This window comes from Thamnophis elegans, chromosome 7 (assembly GCF_009769535.1).
Source record: "Thamnophis elegans isolate rThaEle1 chromosome 7, rThaEle1.pri, whole genome shotgun sequence".
Classification (NCBI taxonomy): Eukaryota; Metazoa; Chordata; class Lepidosauria; order Squamata; family Colubridae; genus Thamnophis; species Thamnophis elegans.
This window is the reverse complement of record NC_045547.1, coordinates 77,649,013-77,661,068: the sequence shown is the minus strand read 5'-3', so window position 1 is coordinate 77,661,068 and position 12,056 is coordinate 77,649,013.

Below are 12,056 nucleotides of genomic sequence, written 5' to 3'. Positions count from 1 at the left end.
TACCGTTCCAGACAAATGGCTATCCAACATCTTCTTAAAGACTTCCAGTGTTGGGGCATTCACAACTTCTGGAGGCAAGTTGTTCCACTGATTAATTGTTCTCACTGTCAGGAAATTTCTCCTTAGTTCTAAGTTGCTTCTCTCCTTGTTTAGTTTCCACCCATTGCTTCTTGTTCTGCCTTCAGGTGCTTTGGAGAATAGCTTGACTCCCTCTTCTTTGTGGCAGCCCCTGAGATATTGGAAGACTGCTATCATGTCTCCCCTAGTCCTTCTTTCTCTTTTCTCTTAAACTAGACATAATATAAATTATACACACACACACACACACACACACACACACACACACACAATTGGTGCTAATGTCAATATGAATTGGTTACATATTTATCATTATTTCTATTTGCACATGTTTCTTATCACTTCTAAAAAGAACTTATTGACCAGATAAATTCAAAATGATGTGAGAAGCAATATTAATTGTTCAGGGTCAGGTGCTGTATGGTAATTACAAGAAACCAGTAATTCTGGTAATATTCAGGGTATCAGGATGTATGGATCTATTCTATTCTATTCTATTCCCTATTCTATTCTATTCCATTCCATTTGATATATTCTATTCTATTCCATTCTATTCCATTTGATATATTCTATTCTATTCCATTCCATTTGATATATTCTATTCCATTCCATTTGATATATTCTATTCCATTCCATTTGATATATTCTATTGTATTCTTATTCTATTCTATTCCATTTGATATATTCTATTCTATTCCATTCCATTTGATATATTATATTATATTCCATTCCATTTGATATATTATATTCTATTTGATATATTCTATTCTATTCTTATTCTATTCTATTCCATTCTATTCCATTTGATATATTCTATTCTATTCCATTTGATATATTCTATTCTATTCCATTTGATATGTTCTATTCTTATTCCATTCTATTCTATTCCATTTGATATATTCTATTCCATTTGATATATTATATTCCATTCCATTTGATATATTATATTCTATTCCATTTGATATATTCTATTCTTATTCTATTCCATTTGATATATTCTATTCTATTCCATTCCATTTTATATATTCTATTCTATTCCATTTGATATATTCTGTTCTATTCTATTCTTATTCTATTCTATTTGATATATTCCATTCTATTCCATTTGATATATTCTATTCTATTCTATTCTAATTCCATTCCATTCGATCTATTCTATTCTTATTCTTATTCTATTCTAGCCTTTGCCTTTTTATTGCATCTACCCATTGCTCTTTGAGGTTCTCTTTAAGGTGACCGGGCTCTTACCTGGGAAGATGGTGACAGAATTATGTAGGAGAAATTGTGACAGGTTAACTAGGCCTTTTGCAGATCAAAGCAATCGCATTTTCTGAGAACTGGAAGCCAGCTGGGACGAGTCCAAGGGAAAGGATGCGATGTCTTCCGACTGAGGCTATCATCTGGGACATGTTTGAGCACTGGGGAGCACTTGGAAAGGTGGCCTTTGTGACTCACCTCTGCCGCAGGTGAGCTTCACACAGCCCCAACCTGGCCAGCATCAGGGGTTGGGTTACTGCCGGCATTACTGCCGGTTCGGCGCGCAAAAAAAACTTTGCCTGTCCGAAGGTTGCAAAAGGGGGGTCACATGTCCTCCCCCCACCCAGGATGCTGCAACCATCATAAATGTGAGTCAGTGGTCAAATGTAAAATCACATGACATGGCAGGATGCTGCAATGATCCTGAGTGTGAGAATTGGTCACAAGTGACTTTTTTTTCAGTTCTGTTGTCATTTCAAGTGCTCACTAAACAAAGTACAGGTCATTCTTGACTTACAACGGGTGGTTTAGTGAGCGTTCAAAGTCACAACGGCACTGAATAAAGTGACTTAGGACCGGTTTTCAGTGACAGCCACTGCGGCGTACCTATGCTCATGTGTTCAGCATTCAGATGCTTGGCAACTGGTTCGTATTGATAACCATCGCTGTGTCTCAATGTCACGTCATCCACTTCTGGGACCTCCTGTCAAGCGATGTCAATGGGGACGCCAGATTTATTTAACCACATGGTTGGGGTTAGGGTTGGTTATACAATAGCAGAATTGGAAGGGACCTTGGAGGTTTTCTAGTCCAACTCCCTGCCTAGGCAGGAAACCCTATACAGAAGAATGGCTAGCCAACATCTTCTTAAAGACTTCCAGTGTTGGGGCATTCACAACCTCTGGAGGCAACTTCTGTTCCACTGATTAATTGTTCTAACTGTCAGGAAATTTCTCCTCAGTTCTAAGTTGCTTCTCTCCTTGATTAGTTTCCACCCATTGCTTCTTATACAATACAATAGCAGAGTTGGAAGGGACCTTGGAGGTCTTCTAGTCCAACCCTATACCGTTCCAGACAAATGGCTATCTAACATCTTGTTAAGGACTTCCAGTGTTGGGGCATTCACAACTTCTGGAGGCAAGTTGTTCCACTGATTAATTGTTTCAACTGTCAGGAAATTTCTCCTCAGTTCTAAGTTGCTTCTCTCCTTGATTAGTTTCCACCCATTGCTTCTTGTTCTAGCCTCAGATGCCTTAGAGAATAGGCTGACTCCCTCTTCTTTGTGGCAGCCTCTGAGATATTGGAAGACTGCTATCATGTCTCCCCTGGTCCTTCTTTTCATTAAACTAGACATACCCAATTCCTGCAACCATTCTAACTGCTCATTTATCAACTGCAATGATTCAATTAACAACTGTGGCAAGAATGGTCGTAAAATGGGGCGAATGTTTCATTTAACAACAGAGGTTTTGGACTCAGTTATGATCATAAGTTGAGGACTACCTGTAGTTAGAACAATTGATCCGTAGAACGACTTGCCTCCAGTTGTGGGAGCTCCATCACTGGAGTTTTTAAAGAAGACATTAGAGAACCATTTGTCTGAAATGGTATACCTCCTGCTTGAGCAGAGGGTTGGACTAGAAGACCTCCAACATCCCTTCTGACTCTTATTCCTCAATTATGGCTTCGTCTGCAGTAACATGTCACGCAGCTCCATCCTCCATTGCTGCTCCTATTAGTAGTCTTGGTGTTAACAATACACCTTCTTAATCTGCTTGAAGTAATGCAAGAGTTAGGATCTTCTACATCAGGGGTCAGCAACCTGTGGCTCTGGAGCCGCATGTGGCTCTTTCATCCCTCCGCTGTGGCTCCGTCGCTGGTGGGCTCCACAATTGATAGGGCTTTCAGATAGAGGAAAAAGGACGCTGCGCGAGAAGGAGACTCTATGGTGGAGGAACCGGACTTCCGGACGGCTCCAGAATTGAACGGGGGGCTTCCGGTTAGGACCTTTGTGGCTCTTTTGAGTGTTTAAGGTTGCTGACCCCTGTTCTATATCAATGCACAGTATGTTCAAATCTTGCTTTGGTGTACCTTGGCCAGAGGTCTTGCAGAGACCCAATACTTTTTCCCACTTCTGTGACATCCACATATGGGGGATGACATCCACATATGAGGACACAGAATCTGTGGGAAACTATCGAGAATCAGGAAGATGACGCCGACAGAAATAGGAAGAAACTGTTTGTCCTTCGGACAAAAGGCGTTGAAATGTTTTCTTAATCTGGAACCCCGAGTTTACAAACAGAAACGGCTCAAGCAGATCATCTCTTAAATCCACCGGAGTATAAGAAAAAGCAGAATGAGGTATAATACAATCAGATTTGCAGGTTTCTTTTATTAAGTTGGAGCCGATAGGGAAGGACTTTCATCTTTTGGTCCTCGCTTCATAGACCTCTTTGCTTTTTAGCATCTGCGGTGCTTACTCATTTCCATGTCAGAGCCACAAGCTCCTCTGGGAATGTAAATCATAGGTTTATTTGTTCTTTAATGTGGCACGACTCTTGCAGTTCCCCTGTGTTCCTGGTGACAGTTTGTCTTAGCTCTGAATCAAACATGCCAAATGTTCAAATAGTTGTTTTGACAAGATGTATTACTGTTGACTGAAAACATGAACTTTCATGTTGACTTTGATTGGGAACCGCCCGGAATTTAGCATAAGATGGGCAGCTACATGCAAATGTTTTAAACGAGTAAGACAATTTTACCATTTAACTTTTCAATATCCTTCAGGCATTCTTTAGTTACGTCCATGTTTTTTTTCTGCTAACCAATTCTTGATACAGGAGTGGCAAACATTCTCTTGACATATCTATCTATCTATCTATCTATCTATCTATCTATCTATCTATCTATCTACCTATCTATATCCATCCATCCATCCATCCAATCCCCTCTCTCTATCTCTGCCTACCTACCTACCTACCCCCTATCTATCTATCTATCTATCTATCTATCTATCTATCTATCTATCTATCTATCTATCTATCTTCTACCTACCTACCTACCTACCTACCTACCTATCATCTACCTACCTACCTACCCCCTATCTATCTATCTATCTATCTATCTATCTATCTATCTATCTACTTACCTACCTACCCTCTATCTATCTATCTATCTATCTATCTATCTATCTATCTATCTATCTATCTATCTATCATCTATCTATCTATCTATCTATCTACCTACCTACCTACCTACCTACCTACCTACCTACCCTATCTATCTATCTATCTATCTATCTATCTATCTATCTATCTATCTATCTATCTATCTATCTATCTATCATCTATCTATCTATCTATCTATCTATCTATCTATCTATCTATCTATCATCACTATCTATCAAAGCCAAATAACACTCACTCATCACAAAATCTCTAGAACTGTAAAGCCTACAAAGTTGAAATTTGGCACGTATGTCCCTCTTGGCTTCTAGGTGCTTGCTAAGAAAGGATTTTTTAAAATGAAGATCAGATCATTAGTATTTCTTATACAGTAATTAACCTGCTCTGATGCTAAGGAGTTCTACTCCCCCTCCCCACCTGAAAAGAACTCTGTTCCAACTGCCAGTTGCCTCACATTCCGTTACCTCAGTTCAAACTGGCAGACGTTCCACTCCTTCACTCAGGAGCGGTCTGGGGATCCTTACAGTACTAAACGTCGGTACCTCACCAAAATGTCTACTCCTTCCACCTATGGAACTGCTTCTGGACTCAAGGCGGTGGCAGCGATATTCCCTTATGTGTTTTAATTACCCACCACCACTGAGACAACCGATTGTGAATCAAATTTCTCCTGCATAGCTCGATCACATAGTTTCATCGTGAAGCATGGGTATCCAGCTAGTAATGAATATTTTAGAGTTAGGGTTACGTCATTATGAATGTAAAGAAGGGCATAGCCATTAGCCCTGGCCAAATAATACTAATACTAATACTAATAAGTCAACTGGATTATCATTTGGAGCACAATATGACAGCTATCATGATTGTAGATGGCCGAAGTGTGCAGTTTATTGATATCGCTGTTCCTGGAGATGCCAGAGTCGAAGAAAAAGAACTAGAAAAAATAATGAAATATCGTGTCCTGGCCATCGAAACTACACAGCTGTGGATGAAGCATGTAACAGTGATACCCATTGTCATCGGGGCACTTGGCACCATGTCCAAGAATTTTACAAGATACATCCACAAATTGCAGCTTCCTGCAATAACACCAGTGGAACTGCAAAAAACTGCACTACCCGGAACATCTTATATTTTAGGTTCCACCACAAAACCGCGGACGACAAAATCGCGGTCGACGAAAGTGCGCATTTGACGTCATCACAGCACGACGAAAACATCGCGCTGTGATCGAAAAATGTAAAAATAAAGCGAAAACCTTACCCTAACCCCCCCAAACCTAACCCTAAACCTAACCCTTAACCTAACCCTAAACCTAACCCTTAACCTAACGCTAACCTTTAACGTAACGCTAAACGTAACCCTAACGCTCTAACCCTAACCCTAACCCTTAACCTAACCCTAACCCTAACCCTTACCTTTATGTGAATCGGCTTGCTTTAATTTTATTTTTATTTCAATTTTTAATTTTTTTCGTCGCGCTGTGATGACGTCAAATGCGCGCTTTCGTCGATCGCGCTTTTGTGGACCGCGGTTTTGACTGGTCACAATATTTTAAGAAGTTCCTTGGTTGATACCTAGGACGCTGGCAGCAAACCGTATCAACCATTAGCACCAGTCACTGGTATTTGTAATGCATTTTTGAATGCTCAGTTGGCTGAGTTTCATGTTTAATGAATAAAGTATAATAATAGTATAAGAAGGATCAAAGTGTACAGTTCATTGACACTGCTGTACCAGGAAATTCCAGCGCCAAAGAAAAAGAACTAGAAAAAATAATGAAATATCGAAACTACACGGCTATGGATGAAGCATGTAACAGTGATACCCATTGTCATCGGGGCACTTGGCACCATGTCCAAGAATTTTACAAGATTCATCCACAAATTGCAGCTTCCTGCAATAACACCAGAACTGCAAAAAACTGCACTACTCGGAACATCGTATATTTGAAGAAGGTCCGTGGTTGATACCTAGGACGCTGGCAGCAAACCGTATCAACCATTAGCACCAGTCAATAGTATTTGTAGTGCATTTTTGAATGTTCAATTGGCTGAGTTCCATGTTTAATGAATAAAGAATATAATAACAGAAATATATTTTATGAAGAATATGTATGTGCGAGAGATAGAAACAGTGTGTATAGAGATTCTCGGTCATCCAGGTTGTCCCAAAGGTGCTTTTTCAGGAGGCAACTGGACTTGGTTTTTTCTTTTGAAGATGTTTCACTTCTCACCCAAGAAGCTTCTTCAGCTCTGACTGGATGGTGGGGAATGGAAGGATTTATATTCCTTGCAGACAGCTGGTCCTTTCCATCCTTTTAGTGGGCCGTTGAGGCCACTTGGAGATTTACCTGTGTCCTCAGGGTCATCTGAATGGTGCAAATGGTTCCTGTAGTCTGTATTTTTTTCCCTCTGGAAATCCATTCCTTCTCCCCCACCATTCCAGTTCAGTTCAGTTCAGTTCAGTTCAGTTGTGTTTATTTATAGGCCGCCCTTTTCCCTGAGGGGACTCAGGGCAGCTAACAACTCATATAGGAGGGGAAGACGTACAATAACAAAAAAAAACACAATGTATAATAAAAACAAGCAACATTCACTCAACATTCGGGTGGGGGCGGACTATGGTCTTTGCCCCCAGGCCTGGCGGGATAGCCAGATCTTGAGGGCTGTGCGGAAGGTCTGAAGGGTGGTGAGGGTACGAATCTCCACGGGGAGATCGTTCCAGAGGGTCGGGGCTGCTACTGAAAAGGCCCTCCTCCGTGTAGTTGCCAGCCGGCACTGGCTGGCAGATGGCACTCGGAGGAGGCCTAATCTGTGAGATCTTATGGGTCGAGAGGAGGTGATTGGCAGGAGGCGGTCTCCCAAGTACGCAGATCCACTACCATGAAGGGCTTTGTAGGTAGTAAGAAGCACCTTGAAGCGCACACGGAGATCAACAGGTAGCCAGTGCAGCTCGCGGAGGATAGGTGTTATGTGGGTGAACCGAGGTGCACCCACAATCACTCGCGTGGCCGCATTCTGGACTAGCTGAAGCCGCCGGATGCTCTTCAAGGGCAGCCCCATGTAGAGCATGTTGCAGTATTCCAGCCTAGAGGTCACGAGGGCGCGAGTGACTGTTGTGAGAGCCTCCCGATTCAGGTAGGGTCGCAACTGGCGCACCAGGCGAACCTGGGCAAATGCCCCCCTGGTCACAGCCAACAGGTGGTAATCAAAGGTCAGCTGTGGATCCAGGAGGACTCCCAAGTTGCGAACCCTGTCTGAGGGGTGTAAAATAAAAAGAGTCTTCATCCCAAATTGTATAGCTAAAAGTCTGTAGAGATTCTCAGTCTTCCAGGTCATGGTTGTCTCAAAGATGCTTTTTTCAGGAGGCAAGTGGGCTTTCTTGTTTTTTTTTTCCCTTTTCTTTTGAAGACTGTCAAGAGTTGAAGAAGCTTCTTGGAGGAGAAGTGAAACATCTTCCAAAAACACCCCACAAGGAAAATCCAGTTGCCTCCTGAAAAAAGGACCTTTGGGACGGAACAGAGATCAATCAATGGAATAGCTTGTCTCCCATCGTTGTGGGTGTGCCATCACTGAAGGTTTTGAAGAAAAGGTTTAAGACCGAATAACCATGCGAGAAGGGCCTGGATTTTGATCGTGTGAATGCGGCAACGGTGGTGAAGTGTGAAAAATGTTCACGAGTGCTCTTGTAACTTACAACAATCCTGAAACAAATAAGATGTGGGTTGAAGACAACCTATAAAGACAAATGAGGCAAGCATTTACGCGGGAGCGGCTTAAAAACACATACAGGTTAGTGACTCGCGCCCATTTTTCAGGCGCGTGAAAAAGCATCCCCGTAATCCTGTGATTTACATTCAGAGACTTTGACCCACGGACTATTTATGACGGTTGTAGGGTTCAGGAGTCGTTTTGCAACTTTCTGACTGGCAAAGTCACATGGGGAAGCCAGATCCACTTAACAACAAGTGTTATTAATTTGACCGCTGCGGCGAGTCGCTTAACACAGGTGGCAAGAAAAGCCGTAAAGCAGGGCAAAACTCGCTGAACCGATGTCTCCCTTAACAACATACATTTGGGGGGGTCAATAGTGGCCATGAGTTGAGGACCACCTGGAACGTAATTTCAGAAGGCAGACCACTTTCTGATCATTGTTGCTGCTATTTTTCCCCAGGCTTCTGTCTTTGGGAAGTTTTTCGTTTTTTTCCATCACATCATTAAACTCACAGTGTGTTATCTGGGCAGAGTCTTTGTGTCATCATATTTAACAGTTGCATCATTTTAAATCTATTTTTAATCTTGCCTTTACATTTACGTTTCAATTTACCTTTTAATTCAGCTCCTCCCCTATAATTCTATGTTTCCACCCACCCCCAAATTATTCAACGTTCTGTTTCTTTCGGTCTATATTCATTTTCTATCCAGTGATTAAAAACATCCCCATGTCTTATAATATTCTGATTCTTCCTTCTCTTTGATTGCCAACTTTAATCTGTTCATTTCTGCACAGTCTAATGTTTTTTTAACGACCTCTCCCTCGGAGGGAAATTTTTTCCCTTTTCCCAATTTTGTGCAACTACAATTCTAGCTGCAGTTATTACAGGAATAATTAAATATACATTTTCTTTACTATATTTCTCTGGTAAAATACCCGACAAAAACAATTCCGGCTTTAAATCAATATGCTGCTGTATCATCCTTTCCAACCACATGCAAATTTTTGCCCAATATGTTTTTGCCTCTGCGCATGTTCACCACATATGATAATAGGATCCCGGCATCTGGTGACACTTCTAACACTTGGTTGATTTTATCTTTAAACATTTTTGCCAATCTTTCCGGTGACATATGCCACGTCGCAAATCCTCTTTATATGCTGTTGTCTTTGGGGAGTTTTGAGCACCCCCCCCCCCCATTCCCACGCAGAGCAGGATAAATTCAGATTTTAATAAGGCAGACTGAAGACGAATGAGATTAGCAATCTTGGAAAGTGTAAGGTGATGGTAAGCTAACAGTGGAGAGTAAGAAAGTTATTTCTCATCAAACGCCTGCCAACTAGGTGGAGTAAAGTAAATATACTTGTCAGTTGCAGGCTAACAAACTTTTGGATTAATCCATACACAGAAGTTCAGAGTAGCTACGTCTCCTTGTCTGGATCCTTCTCTGGGCACCCCGAAGGCCGTCCCACCCATACCGGACATCCTGGCTGATGTAGCCATTCAGCTGATGTTCTTCACCACAATCCCATCGTCCCCTCATCAGCTTTAGTAAGTGTCAAAGGTGTGGGAGGGGGGACACCACTCAAATGCTACCTCAGTTTTTGAGAGGAGCAGGTTAAAACAGTACAGGAGGTTCTCGAAGTACGACCGCAATCGAGCCCAACATTTCTGTGGTTAAGGGAGACATTTGTTAATCCCCCCCTCCCGTTTCACGACCTTTCTTGCGAAGTGAATCACTGCGGTCGCTGAGTTAGGGCCACGGTCGTTAAATGAACCTGGTTTTCCCAATGACTTGGCTTGCCACAAGGCACATCACCTGGCAGTATAATAAGAGTTGGAAGGGACCTTGGAGGTCTTCTAGTCCAACTGCCTGCTCAAGCAGGAGACCCTACAACCTTTCAGACATTCCCGTCTCTCTTTAAAAAACTTCCAGAGTTGGAGCTCCCACAACTTCTGAGGCAAGCCGTTTCCACTGATTTAATTGGTCTGTCAGGAAATTCCTCCTTAGTTCTAGGTTGCTTCTCTCCCTGATTAGAATAGACTAGACTAGAATAACAAGGTGGGAAGGGACCTTGGAGGTCTTCTAGTCCAACCCCCTGCCTAGACAGATACCCTACACCACTTCAGACAAATGGTTACCCAACATCTTCTTAAAGACTTCCAGTTTTGGAGCATTCACAACTTCTGAAGACAAATTGTTCCGCTGGTTAAATTATTCTGTCAGGAAATTTCTCCTCAGTTCTAAGTTGCTTCTCTCCTTGATTAGTTTCCACCAATTGCTTCTTGTCCTGCGTTCAGGTCCCTTGGAGAATAGCTTGATTCCTTCTTCTTTGTGGCAGCCCCTGAGATATGGGAACACTGCTATCATGTCATCCTGAGTCCTTCTTTTCATTAAACTAGACATACCCAGTTCCTGCAACCGTTCTTCATAAGTTTTAGCCTCTAGCCCCCTAATCCTCTTCGTTGCTCTTTCTAGAATCTCCACAACTTTTTTACATCGTGGTGAGCAAAACTGAATGCCGTATTCCAAGTGTGGCCTTACCAAGGCCTTATAAAGTGGTATTAACACTTCTCGGTGATTTTGATTCTATCCCTCTGTTTATGCAGCCTAGAACTGCGTTGGCTTTTTTGGCAGCTGGCTTTCCTTCCATGAATTACTTTCCACCCATTGCTTCTTGTTCTGCCCTCAGGTGCTTTGGAGAATAGTTTGACTCCCTCTTCTTTGGGGCAGCCCCTGAGATTGGAAGATTACTATCATGTCACTCCTAGTTATTTTTCATTAAACTAGACCTACACAATCCAAGTGATTGGTTTCCCTCATTCTTGTCTCTTGGCTGACAAAAAGCCACCAAGGGATTTTCAGAGTCACGACTGATGTGTCCCTTTGATCTTTTTGGAAAAGCATCCAGCCGGTGTGAGTGCCAGCTGGCAATCTGATCCAGTCTGGTGATGAATATTCTGAGCACAGACCGTTCTATCGGGAAATGCTGAGTCTTAGGAGAATCTTAAGATTCTCCAATCGCAGTATTCAAAAGTGTTACGTTTAAAGAGTTTAAAATACGTAATTTCCTCAAAGGGTTAACTGAAAGGCTGTTGATCAGGTGGGAAGTGACACAATGATTAAAAAACACCCAGTGTATGCACAATAATTCATAAGCTACGCAAGTCTGTTAAATTAAGAGAAAAGTTCAAAGGGAGGGAGGGAGATGAAAGGAAGGGGAGAGAAGAGGAAGAGGAGGGGAGAAGGAAGAGGAGAGAGAGGAAGAGAGGAGGAAGAGGAGTGGAGAGTAGGGGAGGAAGGCAGAGGAGTGGAGAGGAGGAAGAGAGAGGAGGGAGGGAAGAGGAGAGAAGGCAGAGAAGAGGAGTGGAGAGGAAGAGAGGGGAGGGGAGAGAAGGAAGAGGAGAGGAAGACAAGAGAGGGGATAGAAGACAGAGGAGAGCAAAAGGAGGGGAGGGAAAGGGGAAGGGAGAGGAGTAGAAGAGAATAGAAAAGAGAAGGGAGAGGAGAGGGGAGTGGAAAGGAGAGGAGGGAAGGGGAGAGAAGAGAAGGAAGAGAGAGAGGAGGGGAGAAGGAAGAGGAGAGAGAGGAAGAGAGGAGGAAGAGGAATGGAGAATAGGGGAGGAAGGCAGAGAAGAGGAGTGGAGAGGAGGAAGAGAGGGGAGGGAGGGAAGAGGAGAGAAGGCAGAGAAGAGGAAAGGAAGAAGAGGAGAGGAAGAGGAGAGGAGAGAGAAGGAAGAGGAGAGCAAAAGGAGGAGGGGAGGGGAAGGGAGAGGAATAGAAGAGAATAGAAAAGAGAAGGAAGAGGAGAGGG